General features: G+C 37.1%; 1 pseudogene; it reads right to left on the bottom strand.

The window, feature by feature from the left end:
* Window positions 1–8288: 8288 nt before the first annotated feature.
* Window positions 8289–11207, bottom strand: LOC148919815 (uncharacterized; annotated as a pseudogene).
* Window positions 11208–12596: the final 1389 nt, after the last annotated feature.

The following is a 12596-nucleotide window of genomic DNA, read 5'->3' as shown; positions in this document are numbered from 1 at the left end:
ATAGTATTTGACTACAGTAAAAGTAAAATAAAAGATGACATATTGATATTTAAGGGCTTGAAATTCAATTCGACCGGGTCAATTAAGTAATACTATAATTATATTTTAATAGTTAAATTATAATTAAAAGATTAATTATGAAATTAATATTGACATATAGAAATATTGGATTAGGCTTTTAAATATGATTTAAAAGGAAATGGACAAAATAGCTCAAAAGGCTATTGGGTCCAAGGGATAAGTGGCATAAGATGATATGACCCATGGACCAAATAGAGTCCAAAGTATCCACCAAATTGCCTTTTGTGTTGTCCTATATAAGTTAAGTGTTGGAGAAAACCTAGCTAGGGTTTTTGGTTTCCTACTTTGATTGATGAGTGATCATCTTTGTATCTCATCTTCCATAAACCAAAAATTGGTCCAGTCAAGAAGTAGACTAGCATCCATACTTCTTGATTGCCTTCTCTTCATCTCTAGGAGTATTTGGTTTGGTGAGGTAGATGACTCCAAACTTGGAGCCTTAAGGTGAAGGAGTCAAAATCAAGAGAAACAAAAGGCCCTCCAACAAAGGTATATGGGCTTGTTTTCAAACTTATGTGATATATGTATTAGATTTTCTTTTTTATGTCACTTATTCATAGGATATGGGATATAGGATGAATGAGTAGGAGTATGAAAAGAAAAAAACTCAAGAGATGACACTAATGGGGGTGGCGGCAAGGAGAGGCTTTTTGGGTCTTGTGTGTGTCTATGTGTGAAATGTTTACATGGTTGTGTTAGTCTTGAAATTCTAAGCATGGATATCATTTTTGCATGAATTTAGGATTTTTGTGTGATTTATGAAGAGTCATAAAGATTTTAAAAAGGTTCTTGAAAATGAAGATGGTTTTTGGGTATAAAAGATGGTACCACTTTGTGGTCCCAAAATCACACCATCTTTTTCAAAATATCACCACACAACACCACACAACACACACATTCTCTCCTACATGGCCAGCCCCACCCTAGGATCCCTTTTGGGGTCCTCATGCAATTTTTGTAAATTAGGGGTTGTTTATGCAATTGCTAAAAAATTACAATTTTGCCCAAAACTTTAATTAATTGCGGTTTTTGGTTTCCTACTTTGGTTGATGAGTGATAATCTTTGTATCTCATATTCCATAAACCAAAAATTAGTTCAATCAAGAAATAGATTAGCATCCATACTTCTTGATTACCTTCTCTTAATCTCTAGGAGCATTGGGTGTGGTGAGATAGATTACTCTAATCTTGGAGCCTTAAGGTGAATAAGTCAAAACCAAGAGAAATAAAAGGTTTTTTCAACAAAGGTGTTCATTCTTGAGAAATCAAGCAAAGGTCATCAAGGGTAAAGATCTATTCCCTTTTTCCTTTTTCTATTTGTGTTCAAAGAGACTAGGCTAAGATACTTTGTTTAAAATGAAAAATGTTTAGTTCAACTAGTATAAACAAAATGAATCCGCCATTTACAATGTTTTTGTTGTATAGGTTGTGGCTAAAGTTCGTTTTCTAAGCATTAGATGCATGTTTCCTTCAGGGCCTTAGTCCAGGGACCATTGATACAATTTTACCAAAACTTTATTTTTCGCGCTGTGGACTGGTCTGTCCCATAACTGGGTGGGCTTAATAAAAAGTGAAGTGTTAATTGTATGTGACAAATATAGGTGTCAAACGGATGGAGCCAATTTTAGCACCTCATGAATCCAGACTCAGACATGATCCAGTTAACTGGGAGTACTTTTCAATTTTCATGTTAGAGGCTCAATTAGGTTGCCATTTCCAATTTTCCAGAGCAACATGTAGTACTAGATATTATTATTAGCATGCGATAACTTTTCAATTCTCATGGTGGACAACTGAGGTTTTGATTAGGACTTACTCAACCCAACCCACTAATAAAGTTGATAACATGACATCAGTAATATCTTCTAATTCGTGTATTTTTGTTGCCTTTAGGGGAACACAAGTAGATGTGTCAAATGGATCTTTGACCTGTATCTTTGAGCCATGTCGGGACAAGGTAATTAGATCCAATAAGTCAGGCCGGCTCGAAACTCAATAGACCGATCAGTTGAAACAAACATAAAAGAGATTAAAAGTACAAGTTTAACTCAAAAACATAACGAAAGAAAAAGCAAGAATGGTACAAAATGATATGTAATTATGCACCGATCACTGACCGGTTGATGAACACAAAGATAAGTTATCTACATGAGGTTGGGTCAACAATATGATTCTTGTTCTTCTGTATCTCTGTAATTTTTTATTCTATTCACGGCATCCTTTTTTGAAACATAGATTAAGTTGAGTTTATGATTCTTCTTGTTCTCTAGTATTTCTGAATTCTTGTTATATTTACATTGGAGGAAATCCACTGGGGTTTCTTTCCTGGATGCCACGAGGGGAGGCTGTGGTGGGAACCCTTTGTGGTTCTTTTGATTTCTGCATTTGATATATTCTTTACATTCTTATTTGATTTATGTTGAACCTTGATACTATTGTTATAGGCTGATAGGCTTAATGAACTACCCACTGTAATTAGGTATACCTTATGGCAAAGCAGCTCGTGGCTACAACCATTTTATCCAAATCATGGAATAAAAGCTTGTGGTGGAGGCACGCTTCCGATAGCTCTGCCAGTAACGAATACCAATTTAAACAATCGGTGGGTAAACTTGTTGGCCAATCTATGCTGGCCTTCAGTTTAATATGTAAAAGGTTTACCGCCTGTCAGTATATGTCTAACTTCATTGGGAGAGCACCACTTAAGATTGAAAATAAAGTTAGAATTTTGGAGGTCTCAGTCCCTGCCCAAGACTAGAGAGTTCTTACCCTTTCATCCGAACTTTTACAAAATGGACATGTACAAGTCTTGAAACTTGAGAGATATTAGATTTCCTCCAGGATTGTACATGACTGAGGATAGTATAAGTTGATGTATCGTTCGAGTCATCTAACTCAAATCAATCCATGCTGAACTTTTTTGACATGTGCCCGCATCTTGAAGAGTTGTACGTCAAAGGGAGAATCATAGAGCTCCCTTTGGAATCACAAATGTTCTTCATCCATTCTGTTAGCTTGAAAAAGCTAAATTTCACATTGCATATACGAGCAAAAAAATGACGAGAACTCTCAGAACCTACTATTGTTGCTAAGAACTTGTATCATTGCATAATTGAAGCACCTAACCTGCAAGTTCTCCATATTGAAGAATCTGTCTTTGTGAGTTTCACCATCAGAAATTTGCAATCCCTTCAAGAAGCCAGGGTGGAAGCAGGGTTTTTTTGAAGCTAGAGATGAACTCGGTGAAGTTCTTGAACATCACCTTCTTTCTGAAAAAATATTTTCCACTCTTTATGAAGCATCAAATGTTAGGTCACTTGTTCTCAAGGAATGAGCTTTCGGGGTAAGGTTTCCTTTCACTTTTGTATTTGAAGTTTGGATTGAAATGTGTTTGGTGAAATTATGACGAGGATGAGGCTTGGATAGTCATGCTTGAACTTGAACTTGTAGTACAATTTTTGCTGGCACTAGGTTTCTGCTTTTGTTAGGACTACCGCCATACTATTGAAGAAGCATTTATGAACAAGTATATAGACATAAACCTTCCCTGATTCAAAAGTCTTAGGGTAAGCATAGCACACTCTGATGGGTGGGAATTCCTACTTTATCTGCTTGTTCAGATACCTCACTTAGAGAGGATTAAGCTCGAAATGGTGAAGAGGGAAGATGTTCGGGAAAACAGAAGATTTGTTTGGAACCCCCGAATAGGGGTTACTCCTACTTTATTTGCTTGTTCAGATACCTCACTTAGAGAGGATTAAGCTTGAAATGGTGAAGAGGGAAGATGTTCGGGAAAACAGAAGATTCGTTTGGAACTCCGAATAGGGGTTACAGCAGAGTGCCTGAGGGAGACTATCAAACAAATTCGGCTCATTGGATTTGGAAGGATGGAGGTAGAAGCACATATCATTCAGGATTATTTTACCATTGTTCAAGAATGAAAAAGGGAAGCAATAATTGTCACAGTGGGACTGAGGGACATACTTTAGTCTCCCTCAGGCACTCTGCCGTAACCCCTATTCGGGGGTTCCAAACAAATCTTCTGTTTTCCCGAACATCTTCCCTCTTCACCATTTCAAGCTTAATCCTCTCTAAGTGAAGTATCTGAACAAGCAAATAAAGTAGGAATTCCCACCCATCAGAGTGTGCTATGCTTACCCTAAGACTTTTGAACAAGCGAAGGTTTATGTCTATATACTTGTTCATAAATGCTTCTTCAATAGTATGGCGGTAGTCCTAACAAAAGCAGAAACCTAGTGCCAGCAAAAATTGAACTACAAGTTCAAGTTCAAGCATGACTATCGAAGCCTCATCCTTGTCATAATTTCACCAAACACATTTCAATCCAAACTTCAAATACAAAAGTGAAAGGAAACCTTACCCCGAAAGCTCATTCCTTGAGAACAAGCGACCTAACATTTGATGCTTCATGAAGAGTGGAAAATATTTTTCCAAAAGAAGGTGAAGTTCAAGAACTTCATCAAGTTCAACTCTGACTTCAAAAACTGCTTCCTGGCTTTTTGAAGGGGTTGCAAATTTCTGATGGTGAAACTCACAAAGACAAATTCTTCAATATGAAGAACTTGCAGGTCATGTGCTTCAATTATGCAACGATACAAGTTCTTAGCAGCAGTAGTAGGTTTCGAGAGTTCTCGTCATTTTTGTGCTCGTATATACAATGTGAAATTCAACTTTTTCAAGCTAACCAGAACGGACGAGGAACATTTGTGATTCCAAATGGAGCTCTATGATTCTCCCTTTGACGTACAACTTTTCAAGGTGCGGGCACATGTCAAAAAAGTTCAGCATGGATTGATCTGAGTTAGATGACTCGAATGATACATCAAGTTGTACCATCCTCAGTCTTGTGTACAATCCTGGATGAAATTTAATATGTCTCCCAAGTTTCAAGACCTGCACATGTCCATTTTGTAAAAGTTCAGGTGGAAAGGTGAGAACTCTCTAGTCCTGGGCAGGGACTGAGACCTCCAAAATTCTGACTTTATTTTCAATCTTAAGTGGTGCTCTACCATTATTCTCAATCCGAATTAGCGCTTTCCCAATGAAGTTAGACATATACTAACAGGCGGTAAACCTTTTACATATTAAACTGAAGGTTAGCATAGACTGGCCAACAAGTTTACCCACCGATTGTTTAAATTGGTATTCGTTACTGGCAGAGCTATCGGAAACATGCCTCCACCACAAGCTTTTATTCCATGATTTGGATAAAATGGTTGTAGCCATGGGTTGCTTTGCCATAAGGTATACCTAATTACAGTGGGCAGCTCACTATGCCTATCAGCCTATAACAACAGTATCAAGATTCAACATAAATCAAATAAGAATGTAAAGAATATATCAAATGCAGAAATCAAAAGAACCCCAAAGGGTTCCCACCACAGCCTCCCCCCATGTCATCCAATGTAAATATAACAAGAATTCAGAAATACTAGAGAACAAGAAGAATCATAAACTCAATTTAATCTATGTTTCAAAAAAGAATGTCATGAATAGAATAAAAAAATTACAGAGATACAGAAGAACAAGAATCATATTGTTGACCCTCATGTAGATAACTTATCTTTGTGTTCATCAACCGGTCAGTGATTGGTGCATAATTACATATCATTTTGTACCATTCTTGCTTTTGATTTCGTTATGTTTTTGAGTTAAACTTGTATTTTTAATCTTTTTTACATTTGTTTCAACTGATCAGTCTATTAAGTTTCGAGCTTGCCCAACTTATTGGATCTAATTACCTTGTCTCGACATGGCTCAAAGATACAGGTCAAAGATCCATTTGACACCTCTACTTGTGTTCCCCTAAAGGCAATGAAAATACACGAATTAGAAGATATTACTAACGTCATGTTATCAACTTTATTAGTGGGTTGGGTTGAGCAAGTCCCAATCAAAACCTCAGTTGTCCACCATGAGAACTGAAAAGTTATCGCATGCTAATAATAATCACTAGTACTACATGTTGCTCTATATTATTGGAAATGGCAACCTAATTGAGCCTCTAACATGAAAATTGAAAAGTGCTCCCAATTAACTAGATTATGTCTGAGTCTAGATTCGTGAGGTGCTAAAATTGGCTCCATTCGTTTGACACCTATATTTGTCACATACAATTAAGACGTCACTTTTTATTAAGCCCACCCATATATAGTTACAGGACGGACCAGTCCATAGCGCGAAAAATAAAGTTTTGGCAAAATTGTAGCCGTGGTTCTTGGACTAGGACTTTACTGTTTGTCCTTTATATTTCTAAATTGTTACGGTGGTACTTTAATTATGTCTCCAGTTTCAGAAACTGTCATTTCCGTTATCTCAGTCAACTTTTCCGTTACATTTGATGACATGGCGTGGACAAGTCCTACTTGGCATGGGCAAAAATGTCTTTTCACACATTAAAATGATTAAGCCGGTTTTGAAAGCGAAACCTTGGCATGGGAAAAAATGTATTTTCACTTATGAAAAGTATTACGCCGGTTTTGAAAGTGAAAGTTATCGAAGGTCAACATCGAACAGAGGAAAAAACGAGTGAAAAGGGAAGGGGAAAAGGGGAAAAGGGGTAGGGTTTCTTGATTGCGATGTTTCAAAGTGCAATTTAAGAATTAAAAGATCTTTTATCGGAAAAAGTTTGACTAGCATTTCCTTAAGTGTCCTCAAACTCGAAGCCCTACATCTGCCCTTGTTTTAGCTATGCGAGTAGAAAAATAAAATGTTTTTGGGCTAACGACAAAAGACACCCTGTTAGTTTAAGGTCATTCTCAAATTGGACCCCATAGTATCAATTTTATCCATTTACGCCATGACGTTTTGAACATCGTCCAATTTCATCATTCCATTAAGTTGACCAGACGGTCAATCATTAACTGCTGACGTGGCACCGTGGGACCCACCCCGCTTTGACCATTCAGCGCATGCGGTTGAAGAGCAGCTTTGGGTTTCGACAATTCGAAAAAAAAAAAAAACTAAACATCGCGCCCAAAATTAGGCACGCTTTGCAAGAGCTGGGGAACGAAGAGAAAGCCCCAAATTCGTCCTCAACCTCAGTTTAACCTATATCCTAAATTTTCATAACTGAGAGCTCATATCTACGATTTCGAAGAAGTGAGTCGCCCGAAAGGTGTATTCTAGTGTATTGGCTCCTTAACTCAGAAAACGAAGGAGAAATAGAGCATAAGGCGATGGTGTGTTGGTGTGTTGGTGTGGTAAGAATGCGAGAATCCGAACCTCGTGGACAATTTCGAATCCTGGGAGGCGATTTGCTCTGTGTGCAAAGGTAAAAAGCTGGATTTGGTGCAAAATGTTAAATTTTGAATTATAGCAAGTGCAAATATTAATTTACAAAGTGGACTTTGTGCAGGGTAGATGGGGTTGTGATTTCTGGGTTTGGTATGATGTGGAAATGTGTGAAAGGTCTAAAGTTGTGATTCCAAGGTTGCTAAAATCACTGGATAAGTTAGAAAATTCACTAGCAAAGGCTAGACGCAAAGAGAAAGTTCTTTGCGCAACGTTGGTGGTGTCGTGGATGCTTATTGCAATGTTCTTCTTTGGATGGAATAGTGAATCATATGGATTAAAGCTGAAAACTTTGGAATTGGCATGAAAAATGGTGTTTTAGGGATGCACTGTGCTTTTGGTATGTGAAGTACTGTGCTTGTGGTGTAATGTAGTGTGTCTGCACTGTGCCTTCGGTATGGAAAGCAGTGTGTTTTTGGTTATGTAATGGGAATGAACATTTTGTATTTTGGTTATGTAATGGGAATGACTATGTAATCTGCATACAATGTGAAATTTTGGTAATGCAATAGCTTGTTCGTTCCAACAACTTGTTTGTACAACATATAAACAAATTCATTTCCACTTGCAACATTACAACAAAATAGGCCACAAACATATCCACTTGCAGCATTACAACAAAATAGGCCACAAAACAACATTTACAACCTTCCAAAATAACACAACCTGTTTTCCAAAAAAACTGTACATGTTTTCCAAAAACACAGTACCTGTTTTCCAAAAAAACAGAACATGTCTTACAAAATATCACAAGCTATCTTCCTAACATAAGGTAGCTTGTCTTCCAAAATAACATAATAACCTAATCCAACTAGCTAATAAAGGTAAAACTGTCTGATGCTCAAAATAACCAAACCAGCTAATAGAACACAGACAAGTGTACAAGACCATCATCATTCCTTGCTCAAGTCTGATGCTCCCACAACCATAGGTGGTTTCCTCAATAAATAAGAATTGTTAGTTGAAGCTTCAGTTGATGCAAGAGGGGCAGATCCAGCTGCAAGAGAGACAAATCCACTTGCAGGATGGGCAGATGTTGAGGATGGAGCAGCTGAATAAGTTGGTGGTGCATTTGAACTTCCAGCTGCATTGGTGGCCTTTCTCTTCCATTTTCCTTTATGCATAGATCTTACAGGCTTAACTCGCTTTGTTTTTGTACTAGGACCAGCTTCACTTGTTTGAGTAGTTTGCTGGGATGATGCAACAAATAATAAACTGTTAGTTGATCATATTCCAAAAATATTAAACTTTATAAAATTAACAAATGTTCATTTTTAGATGTTTACCTTAGCCTTCCTTTTTTCTATTTTTGTTTTTGGGGGGAGATTCCTACGACAAGTCCTTTTATTGTGGCTTTTCTTCCATATTGGCCACAACTCACTGAGTCTTGAACTTTTGTAACAACATTGGCCTTTTTGCTGCATTCACCGCTTCCTTCCTTCTAGCCTTTCTTGGCCTTCCAAGTTGTTTGGAGTATGAAGGAGGCACACATGGTGACATATTAGTTCTATCCCACAACTCCATTTCATTCATAGGTAGTATGAGGTTTTCATATGCCTTGAACTATGTCTGAGTGTGATAACATGCATCCACATAATCCATTACGTTTAGGCCCCTATTGTAATTTATAGCTGCCACTCCGTGAACACAAGGTCAACCAGTCAAATCCCATTCTCTGCAACAACAGGTCCTCAAATTCAAGTCCACAATATACTGTGAAATCCCACCACTGCCAACTTGAAATTTTCCTCCACTTGACCACATAGTCACACAATCACTTGCCTTTGCTTTATTAATCTCTACCTTTTTAAAAATCTTGGGGCAAATTTCCTTTGTCCAATTCTTCATTTTGTCCCTTCTATCTTGTATCCTCCTCATCAACTTACACCTAACTATCTCAAGCATGGTCAATATTGGCTTATCTCTGCGTGCCAATATGAATGAGTTGAATGACTCACACATATTGTTTAAAAGCATATAACACTTCACATGAGTGCTGAAGTGTGATCGAGACCAATGCCTGCGAGGTTTTAGTCAGCCAAGCATAAGCATCCTTATCAAGGTTTTTCAACTCTTCCATCTATCTTGCAAACTGTGGAACATTTGTTGCTTTTGTAGCACCACAAAATTTGTCAGACAAAGCTTTCCCTTTGAATAGTAATCTGAAGTTGGTGAACAGATATCTTGCATAAAACCTGTGTTCACTATTAGGAACAACTTGCTCAAAAGTTGGTAATAATCATTTTTGCTTGTCTGATATGAAAGTGTATCCAAACTGGTTAACAATCTCTACATCCTTTACCAGCAATTCCATAAACCAAAACCATGAGTCCTTGCACTCAGACTCAACCACTACATACGCAATCACCCATGTTTCATTATTAGCATCTACACCAACTGCTGCTAAAAATTGCCCTCCATACACACCCTTCAAGAGGCAGCCATCCAATCCAATAATGGGTCTGGATTCAGCAATGAACCCTGCTTTACATGCACCTAGGCACACATATAACCTTTGAAACACTGGATGACCCAATTGTTCGTTGAAATCACATTGAACTTTGGTTGTTGTTCCTGGATTGGTCTTTCTTAACTCTTCACAATAATCACAAATTCTGGAGTATTGTTCTGTGTATATTCCCTCAATCTGCCTTAATGCCCTTTCTTTTGCCTAATAAACTTTTTGCCTAGAAACTCCAGTGTTATAATCCTTCTTCACAGTCTCCATGAATAAGCTAACTGGCCAACTTGGATTGCTCTTCAATGTTTCCATATATTTGGCACTGAGCCAACTAGACTTCACAGTGGGGTTCTCCCAAACAATACCACAAGTGTGTTCACCCTCATATTTCTTAACCTGCAGGTTCTTATCATGCTATATTTTGGAAGCATATATCTCCTATGGGCAATCTGGATATGCACAAACTGCCTTTAGCTTGAAAGCCTCACTTCTCACAAATACAACATCCCTATTCCCTTTTATAAATTGTTCTCTGACAGCCGATCTAAAAACTTTAAAATCACTTAACTTCATCCCAACCTCAAACTGTGGATCTGCCATGTCAGTTGCTAGATTGAACTGTGGCCATCTATCCGTCATTAGAGTGTCATCATCAGAGTCATATTTAGGCTGCACATTATCTGAATCATATATCTGAATCAAGTTCAACATCTGCACCCCAATCCCAAGATTTAACCCTGACATTTGTTGACTCTGGCTCTTTTCCTTTTGCCTTATCTCCAACCCACTCACTTTGTTTGTCCACCCATTCATCAAAATCGACATCATCATCATTATCATCACAACTGAAGTTAGGGTCTGCAAAATCAAAGTTAAGACTATCTGCTGACTCCTCCTTATCATCACAGACTGTGGTCCTGTTTCTTGCTTTTCTTGTCTTCATTGGATGACATCTTGACAACTTGCTCTTTTCTACACTTCCTTCAACAACCTCTTTCTCAACTACTCCCTTAGTCACTGTATTGGACCTTTGGTCTTCTTTATCACATGTCTTTTTTACATTTTTGCACCTCCTTTTACCAAAAGCTCTTGCCTTCCTTTTCCTAAAAACATAACTGACTTTACTTTTCCCTTTGTCTACAGTGGCATAAGATTCCCTCTCAACAGCTTTTTCTTTGTCATTTTGCACTGCAGAAGATTCCCTCACTACTGCTTTTTCTTTGCCTTTTTCAGAAACACTCTGTCTTGCACAAGATTCCCTTGGCTTTTCCGTACCCCCACCACTTTGTTCCCTATTTGGGTTATCATTGAGCTCTTCTATTGCCACACTTTTTTTTTTTGTTGCCTCCATTATTTGCATTTCCTACCAACAGGAACAATAGCCTCATAATTGTCATCAAGCTCCTCAATCACAACTTCTCTGTTAGGCACAATATCAGCTTCTACATCAACAAACAGATTTGATCCTGATTGACTATAAAACCAACCCTCATTACCATCAACCCCATGATATAGGAAGGCGTCTATTAGCCTTGTCTCTAGTACAAATACAAGTATGTCTATGACATCTTGATCATCATTAAGCTTTGTTAGGCCACCATTGTTATAGATAGGGATACTATACCATTAACTAATCACCCCATCATAGCCTAACTCCCTCACCATATTGTCTATCTCAGTCATTGACATTCTATCCTTGTCACAATAATCAAACGAAGCTACACTGCCACAAGCATAACAGTTACCACAGATTTCACTACTACAAAAAGTGAAAAAGACGACGATAACAAAAAACCGTCGTGGATAAGTGACTTAAACAACTAAAAATCGGAGGTACTGTTGAATATTTTTTATAACGACGCACACAAATAAAAAAACGTCGTCTTATTAAAAGGTTTTCTTGAATTAAAATCGACCAAAAAACAATGACGGCAGGTATGACAAGCGTCGTCTTTTAAAAATCAAGTGTCATTTTTTTGGTAAAGACGTGGTTGTTTTGATAAAACCCGTCGTCTATAGTATGTAAAGATGACGCTTTTTATAAAAAAACGTCATCTATTGTATGTAAAGTCGTCTATTGTATGTAAAGATGACTCTTTTTATAAGTCGTCGTCTATTGTATGAAAAGATGACGCTTTTTATAAAAAAAGTTGTCTATTATATGTAAAGATGACACTTTTATATAAAAAAAGGTCGTCTATTGTATGTAAAGATAACGCTTTTATAAAAACCGTCGTCTATTGTATGTAAAGATGACACTTTTTATAAAAAAACTGTCGTCTATTATATGTAAAGATGACGCTTTTTATAAAAACCGTCGTCTATCGTATGTAAAGATGACTCTTTTTATAAATCATCGTCTATTGTATGTAAAGATGACGCTTTTTATAAAAATCGTTGTCTATTATATGTAAAGATAACGCTTTTTATAAAAAAAGGTCGTCTATTGTATATAAAGATGACGCTTTTTATAAAAACCGTCGTCTATTGTATGTAAAGATGACGCTTTTTATAAAACCGTCGTCTATTGTATGTAAAGATGACGTTTTTTTATAAAAATCGTCGTCTATTGTATGTAAAGATGACGCTTTTTATAAAAAACTGTCCTCTATTGTAGGCGAAGATGATGTTTTTATAAAAAAACCGTCGTCTATTATATGTAAAGATGACGCTTTTTATAAAAAACCGTCGTCTAACAATTAAGAGTTTATCTATACTTTTGTTAAAATAACCGTTAAAT

This window comes from Prunus mume, linkage group LG2 (genome assembly GCF_029339155.1).
Source record: "Prunus mume cultivar Tortuosa linkage group LG2, ASM2933915v1, whole genome shotgun sequence".
Taxonomy (NCBI): domain Eukaryota; kingdom Viridiplantae; phylum Streptophyta; class Magnoliopsida; order Rosales; family Rosaceae; genus Prunus; species Prunus mume.
Note: the sequence above shows the minus strand (reverse complement) of the source record. Positions and strands in the feature narration are given on the sequence as shown.